Below are 8295 nucleotides of genomic sequence, written 5' to 3'. Positions count from 1 at the left end.
TGACAATAGTAAGTCTTTAATGATCTTCAAGAGATAAAAACACATATCTTAAGTAACAAGCAACAACAATAAAAATAGATATTAAATATTAATATATTAAAACGTATTAAAAATATGAAGCCCATCTACCTCATCTGTTATTTTTACAAGTGTTCAAAGACATATTTGGATATGAGTCTATTAACAAACGATAGTTTAAAGGGTTCAGTGTTTACCTTACGGTAAATAAAAGTATTTTTCCTCAAGAAGTAGTTTGTGTGCTTCACATTCGGTAAAATTCCTTGTAATGGAGAGTCCCCTTTTTCAGGTAGTTCTTGTCACATGAGATGCAATAATGTAGGTCAGTACAGAAAGCACAATGAAGTTTAAACTCTGAATTCTTTGATTATAATGCACTTGCACTGGGTTGGGCATTATTTCTGCTGCCAGGTGGTTTGCACTTTCAACAACACTCGATTTTTCTTTTTCCTTCGATTCTTAAACGTCAATTTCAGTCTTTATGGTGTTGAAGAGTTCGTCAATTTAGCAAACAGTATTTGTAGCCTTCTGTGCAATTTGCAATCAAACATGGCTGAGAAGCTTGGACGTAACAATGGGAGTAAGTAGATACGTTACATGTTAGTATATTAAACCTGTTTTATTTGTATTCATACACAGTGATTTTGCTAACTGACTTAACTTGCCCGTAAATTGCATAATGGCATATTCCCATTTAGAAAGATGCGTTCTAATACTATCCTATATTTATAGGTAATAGCATGACCTGTAACGGTATTTGGCAATAATTTCGCTTGTGATATTCAATTTTGGATAATTTTGAAATATCATGAGATGATATTATTACCAAATACCACGTGCGGGACATGCTATTATTTGTTTATGACAGAAGCCAAGAAATTTTCAGTCACGCACAAGAGACATTTGTTTTGTTCCAGTTGACAGAACAAACATGAGCACTTACATTTGTAACATCTTTTTACGTCAATGAAAAAATGATTTTACACTTTTAAAAAAAACATTGAATACAGAGCAAGCAACATGAAAAAGTTTATTGAAAGCCGTTTTCAAATATTTTTGCAGTCGCTGATGTGGTCAGAAACCACAAATGAAGTTTGAGTACAAAGCCAGCGCCATGATTGATTGTCACTTGGCAGCCATGGAAACGATGGACTGTCATTGTTTGCATACTAGATGTTTCTGCTGAATGGGCAAACTGGAAAGAAGTGGACAGGAATTCTGAACCTGTTGGATGACAGGAGAACTGATTTTGGATGATGTCTGTTGCTGTTCTGCTGTGTCATCTTCCTCGTAGTTTGCCAGGTAGCATTTGCTTGTGTACCTTGTTACACAGATAATAGCACTTCTTGGGTGACTTGAAGCTTTAAGCTTCTTCACAAGCGTTTTTCTTACTGAGTGGTTGGTTAACTTCCTTCCCTCTACATCCAATTCTGCTTCTAAGGCCATATTTTCAATGTTTTCGACACCCATCCTCTGTTTCTTGTGTCACACTTCAGGTTTCATTTTTCGATAAAACCAAGATAAAACAGGCCACTGTTTCGTATTTCAGGTCTGTGGGCAAGATATGTTTTGAGGAACAAGACTGGACAATGGGGACCTCCATTGGCAAACAGTTTTGGTAGAATGGCTCTTTGTTGGGTTTTCTTCGAACGTTATGTACTCTGTGCCTTGTTCAAAGGTGAAATCTTTGACAGCATTTCATGGTCCTCTTGGCAACCTCACAGACCAAAATGAAGAGTGAGCAGATACCACAGAGTATAAAGGAGTGATTGTGGATTGTGTTTCGCCAGTACTCGGTTTTTCCATAGCTGTTCTTTATCTTTAAATGCACACGACCTACAACGAAACATATCTTACGAAATACAGTCTGCCAGAGTAAGCATGTCGGCATCAGCGTCTTGATGAAGAGTTGCGCTTTCGCCCTTAACACTGAAATTGCGTCACTAGACATAATGGTTAACGTTTTGTAACCACACCAAAATGCTGCTGCTGATAAAAATAATCCGGGTTCTAAAAACATTTACATCACTGAACTTTAACTCTATGAAAATCAAATTCTCTTACCCTGTCCCACCAAGCCTTGTCATGTCCATGACCAATGGTCATGTTTTCTTTGAAACACTTGCCATCGCCTGAAAAGGGACAAGCTTCCAATCTGGATCTCACAGGCTTTTCGCATAATTCATAATAATAATAATAATAATAATAATAATAATAATAATAATAATAATAATAATAATAATAATAATAATAATAATAATAATAATAACCTACATACTACATAAGCTAACATCCTAAAATTAATAAAACTATCCTATAAGCAAACTAGCAATAATTAGAACAATAGGTTTAAAAATTATAAAAAACCTTAAAACCCTAAAAATGTCAAGGGTTGTTCTGTTTCTAATGTTATTCTTACTTGTTACTGCCATCAGCTCAACAATTTAATTGAAGATAGACTGTAGATAGATAAAGGCCAATAGCTGAGCGTCCTCTTGAGACTACTTCTTCAGGCATTAAAAAACAAGATTTTCACCCAACCCACCTTTCAAATCTCTCACGAGTTTGATGATTGTTGGAGAAGCATCTGTTGTTAATTCATGAAATGGAAATATGGTTACCATTCTCTCCAGCAGTTTTCTCAATGCCTCTTTTTCCACTCCAGTGGAATTGCCTCCCGTCTCTCTCCTGTCAATGACTTCAAGATCTACTACAATGTTGGTGAAGTGCTCCATGAGGGTATACACACAGCAACAGGCACTATGACATGGGAGTCATTTCTACCGTCTCCACAAAGGCACACATCCTCGTAATCTTTAAGAGTTTTCTCACTGTTTCATTCATCTCCATCCATACCTGCTCCACCAATTGTACAGCGCAATCCTTCTGAAAACGCATAAAGGTGTCTTGTCCAACTACATTTAGACCAAGGGCTTAACACAGCAGGCTAAAGTTTTCGTAGTTGCTGCCTGAAATGATTATTGATGCAGGCGGCAAGGAATCATTTAGATAGATAGGCTGATTCTTTTTTTGAGTAAGCACTTCAGAGGACAACTTCTTGCTGTGACCATTAGTACATTTTGAATAAACCTCCAGTTTCCCACTAACAGTCTTGGTCTCGTGGCTAAGTGGGCCATTGCACAGATGCCCATCAATCTCTACTGCACACTTTGACCCAGCCAACTCCAGTAGTTTTTCCGCGGATCTGCTTCGTTCATGAAGCACTGAAAATTCCTTTAATTCATTGCCAATGTTAGTAATATTGGCCAATGAATTTTTTAGGGAAAGAAGAATCTTCTCCCTGTTGTCAATGACTTTTGTTGATGGCTCTTCATTCGGAGGTGCTTCATATGTTGTACCACAGTAACCTAGGGGACCTTGTACGTGTAGATCATTGTCTAAATCAAGTCCTTCTTCCTGAACAGGTGATAGTGGTTGAAAACTTTGCTGGGAGATTTGTGACACACTGACCACATCTTCCACTATGGTGATTGTGCGCTCATCATCCTCGACACCCTCATCATCTATCTCTATATCTTCACAAAGTAACTTAGTGTCATCATCGTTGTGGCTGGGAATTCAGCATGAACAGGACAAAGGACACATTCATCTTCACCCCATAATACTGAGGCCCTGTTAGGGGTTTTTAGGGATAAGAGATAACTGGCAACATAATTTTAGAGATACAGGGCTCTTTTCAATCGCTCAAACAACGCACCACATTCAAGTCGGAAATTCGAGTTGAAGACAAATAGCAAACTTTGGCAATTATCCGAGAGATTACAGACATAAATCTGGAGACCGGAAAATACAGTTCAAAATCTGGAGTCTCCCGGATTATCTGCGAGAGTTGACAGCCCTGTCTCCATTATGTTAATTGGCCCTGTAAGTTAGACGAATATAACATTCCGAATTTGTTGAATCTTATGACTCTTATCAATCAAAGGCCTTGTGAACAGTGCAATGGTGAGTGTTGCCGATGGTGGTTGTTGGTCTTTGACTTGTGATCACCTCTCTTTGTCGACTAAAACGGATGTGATTGTCAACGTTGGACGGAGGAAGAAGCAGCAAAGGACGATGACATTCAACCAGAGGATGACACTCCACAAGTTTCAACTAGATTCCGACTTTGTCTTCTACTAATGGTCACTGATATACAGTACAAATATGAAAGCCAGTTACCACACTATTATCAATGACGGCGTGCAGATAATTTAGTGAAATTATCGGTTCTCCAAGCAAATGCACATGTAAGATATACAATAGACCGAGTAGATTCATCGTGTCTTTAAATTTTGACAACAAATGAACAAAACCAAGATCTCAAGTGACAGTTATATTTCAGTATAAACTATACCACCATCAGACTTAAAATGCATACAAAATTAGGAGTTTATATAGTTACACAAGGTATACTCGAGGGAACAGGCAGAATTCCCTGCTGGATTTTAAGCATTTTTTAGGTGATGGCGATTGGCGCTTGATGTGGAAGGCCTCTTTATGTAATAGCAAATTCCAATTGCTGTCGTAATCTAACACCGTGGTGTTATTCTGAACTACATTGATTGCATATTCGTTGTTGCTGGAAAAAGTTGGTGTAGTGATGTTATTTAAAGTATCCGGTAAATGTTCACACGTGCGTAGATGTTTGTAAATCGCACTCTCTTTATCAGTTACAGTGTGTTCATGCGTTCGGGTGAAAAGAGTTCTGTCAATTTTTGCCTATGTATGATGACTGGCAGCTGGGACAACTAAATTTGTACACAACATGCAATTTGCTTAAAAGTAGCACTTTGTCTTTGTTGTTGGTGTAGAAACACAGTTTTCTGGTTTTCTCGCGTATTCTGATCTGGGTGTTAGGGTTTTTTAAGTATCTCCGCAGCTTTAGTTTAAAGGAACGTAGAAGTTGTGACGTTTTCTCGCCAATATAGGGAATAGAAAGGCAAATGGTGATAGGCTCATCCTTGTCTTTGGTGTTGTTGTCCGTTGTGTGGTTCTTATTGAGGACATTAGACGAGAAGCGGCGAATAAGCGAGTGAGCAATGTGTGATGGAAAGTTGTTTCACGAGGTGATCTTTTTTAGATGTTTTAATTATAATTTAACCATATTGGGTGAGCAGATTCTATGGATGAGGTCGACCAGTGCTCTAATCCAGGAAATTTTCTGACACCAAGGAACAAAGCTGTCAAAGTTGGTGTATTGACCAGTGAAGGTGTCTTTACGGTAGATTCCAATGCCACTGGGTGAGATGGTAATATCCAGAAAGTGCGGGGTGGTGTTTTCAAACAAGTCGTAAGTGAAGCGTATGTTCTTGTCAAACTTATGAAAGTGGTCTAAATGCACATGTGTATGTAGTTTGTTTTTGGCATTCAAATGCAACGTGAATTATGTGGCACTTACAAACCTAACGAGAATTATTTTCTGACTCTTGTTTAAAAAACGCTTAAAGAAAATTGCAAATCACTTTCCAAGTGCGGCGAGCTGAATCATGGAGAAGAGAAAATAAACGTTAAACTTAGGACTGGTGCTAACAATGTGACTCTTACAACTAGGAGGAGGAGGAGGAGGTTAACTCTGTATTCTGTGAGTTAAATGTGCTACAAAGTAGTAGTCCTGCCGAACCAAGCGATTTATAAATGATTTATTTATAAGCGAGTTATTATTATTATTATTATTATTATTATTAAATTAAGTGTCTACCAGGATTGTTTGGCACTCTCCAAGGACTCTGAGGTATAGTCCAGTCATCTTGTGGTTTGAAGTCAAACTAATTGCAACAGAATTTCTGTCACCGCCAAATGATAGATAGTGGTCGACTTACTAACATACTAAAAGTTCCGCAAAATTCGTGTGGTGGAACATGCTTAAATTAAGCATTATAATATTTCGAGCATGTAGCACAGGGCACCCACGTCGCGGAAAGATATTTTTTATTAATAAGTTAACTTTAATTACAAGAAAGGTTAAAATATTGTTATTAGCTAACGCAAATGTTTTTTTCTATTACTTGCATAGAACGTTTGGTGAATTTGATAAAGACTGTGCAACATTTCAAGCATCTAGAGATGTTTGGCATAACAGGCATAGGGTGTGGTGCATAATTCAACAGGTCAAAAAAGAAACAATCTCATAATATATATCATTTTCCTGGCTTATCTGGTAACCTCTACATAATTATCTAGTTAAACTGATCAAACTGGATTTTTGGGGGGATTCCGATGGGAATGGGGGGTGGGGGGGAGGGGCTAATCTACCCGTTTGTTTCATATTCAGGAGGAATATTGATGTGATTTTCATTCATCGTTAATGCTGCAGTCTGGTGAGGCAAAATTCGTGCAAATCTCCCCTCTACAAGTACCAAGTGCAGCCGAGCAATCCAGTCCATGTTTTCTGCAGCTAATAATCTCTAACAAAGACACTTGAGTACCTGGTAGGTCAGTTCTTACGGGTGCGAGACTTCCATCTACTGGTTTCCAACCCCAGTCTTGTGGCCGGAGCGCAACACCTCGCCATTGCTGTACCTGGTGGTAAACCCTGAGGCTGTGGTTGATCGCGGCTGCAGAAGTCGGAGGGAGACATTCGGGATGTGCAAACGAAGTCCCTGTTGTGATCTTCTGGAAGAATCTCGAATATCCAGACTTCAGACCGGCGTTGTATAGTAAAACAAGGGCTTTCTCTCCAATTGCAATAATATCACTCTTTGTGACATCTTCATTATTAAAAACTTCATCTTGCTCCTGAAATTCTGCATCCCTCATAATCTTCTTAAGAGCCAAACCTTTGCCAATCCCATGTATTCCTGACGTTGTATCACACATCCTAGAACTGCGTGAACAAAAATAATATTTGCACAAGTTGCTGGTTCCAGTCTCTTTCGTCTGTCTCTAAATATTTTGCGTCGTTGACCTTTGCTTTGGCTGAGGAATGAAAAACAGATCGCGAGCGCTTGTATTAGCATCATGACAAAGCAAAACTAGAAGGTCTGTGTCCTCTCCTACAAGGACTGTTGTGATTGACTTGGCGGATTCAATGGCCATTTGGACTATCATCAGGTCTACGTCTCCTGTGGCGTGGATAATACTATATCCCGAAAGTTGCAGTTTCTCCCCAAGTAGTTTTATGAGCCGTTGCTTGTTGGTGGTATTACTTAGAAACATGTCCTTCTTCAGGTTCGAAACCATGTCGCTATCAAAGTTCACTGTTTGACCAGAGACACCGGGTCTTCTTTGATGCTCGCAGTCTTTTGTGGAAGGCCCCTCTTCATATCCATCAAATACTACCATAGCCTGGCTGTACCTTTGGGTCACATGTTGTACATAGAGCGGGAGAATTTCCGTGTAGGTAAGGCCCCGTGGCCAGGGAATGCGATGGAGGAGAGCGTCGCCATCAAGAACATAGTGAACCTTTCCTGTAGACTCGGTTGTTTTCTCATTCTTCGTTCGAGTCCAGATAGTGTCAGCCAGGAGGGGCTTCTTAGCCTTACGTGATAGGAGCGAGGAATCAAATAATGCTGATGGATAAAACTGCACATCTCAACCTCGAAGAACGATTGGGGATTGTCATACTGTCCTCCAGTTGCTACAAAACTCAATCTCTGAAACAGCAACTGTGGATCCACCTGGATGTTGCCTTCATTTAACCTCACAGCCGTCTTGCACGTAAGGGTAACTACTTGGTCTTTCTTACGAAATGAGTCGTCATGCACACATTTTTGCCAACCATAGAACTTAACACCTTGTTTCATACTTCCTTGCACTTATCGACATTAACTTCCTCATCAGCAAGGACACCTGTTGCAATGCAGCTCAGCACAGCGCATGATCCTGGGAAAATAGATCTCTCTAGGAAAGGTAATCGACTAGATCAACTGAGGGGAGGGTTTCATTATAATCGCGCAGCTATCTTGCTTCTGTGACGTCCCTATGCTGTTAACTAGTGTGATACCTGGAATTAAAAAAGTGAGAATATCAGTCTGATTTGTACTGATCGTGGTAACATAAATACAACTGAATATAATACTATAAACAAGGTGAATACCTAACACCAGTAAGGGTCTGCATGGCGTCGTTACCCTCTGCACAAGAAGGTATTGACATTAATCAAACAAGCGCCTGCGTCTTTAACATGAACAATCCTTTACCTCGAGTTAAACCACCGCTCGTCTTAACGCTGCGCGTTCGAACTTGTTCAATCATCAAATCCGTGGAAAACCCCGCCCAAAAGCAAACCCTTCTCCATGTGCAATGAAGTCCATCCTGAAAGTTCTTTTAAATGTT

This window comes from Pavona decussata, unplaced genomic scaffold, assembly GCF_977016875.1.
Source record: "Pavona decussata unplaced genomic scaffold, jaPavDecu1.1 SCAFFOLD_2, whole genome shotgun sequence".
Taxonomy (NCBI): domain Eukaryota; kingdom Metazoa; phylum Cnidaria; class Anthozoa; order Scleractinia; family Agariciidae; genus Pavona; species Pavona decussata.
This window is presented reverse-complemented; position numbering follows the sequence as displayed.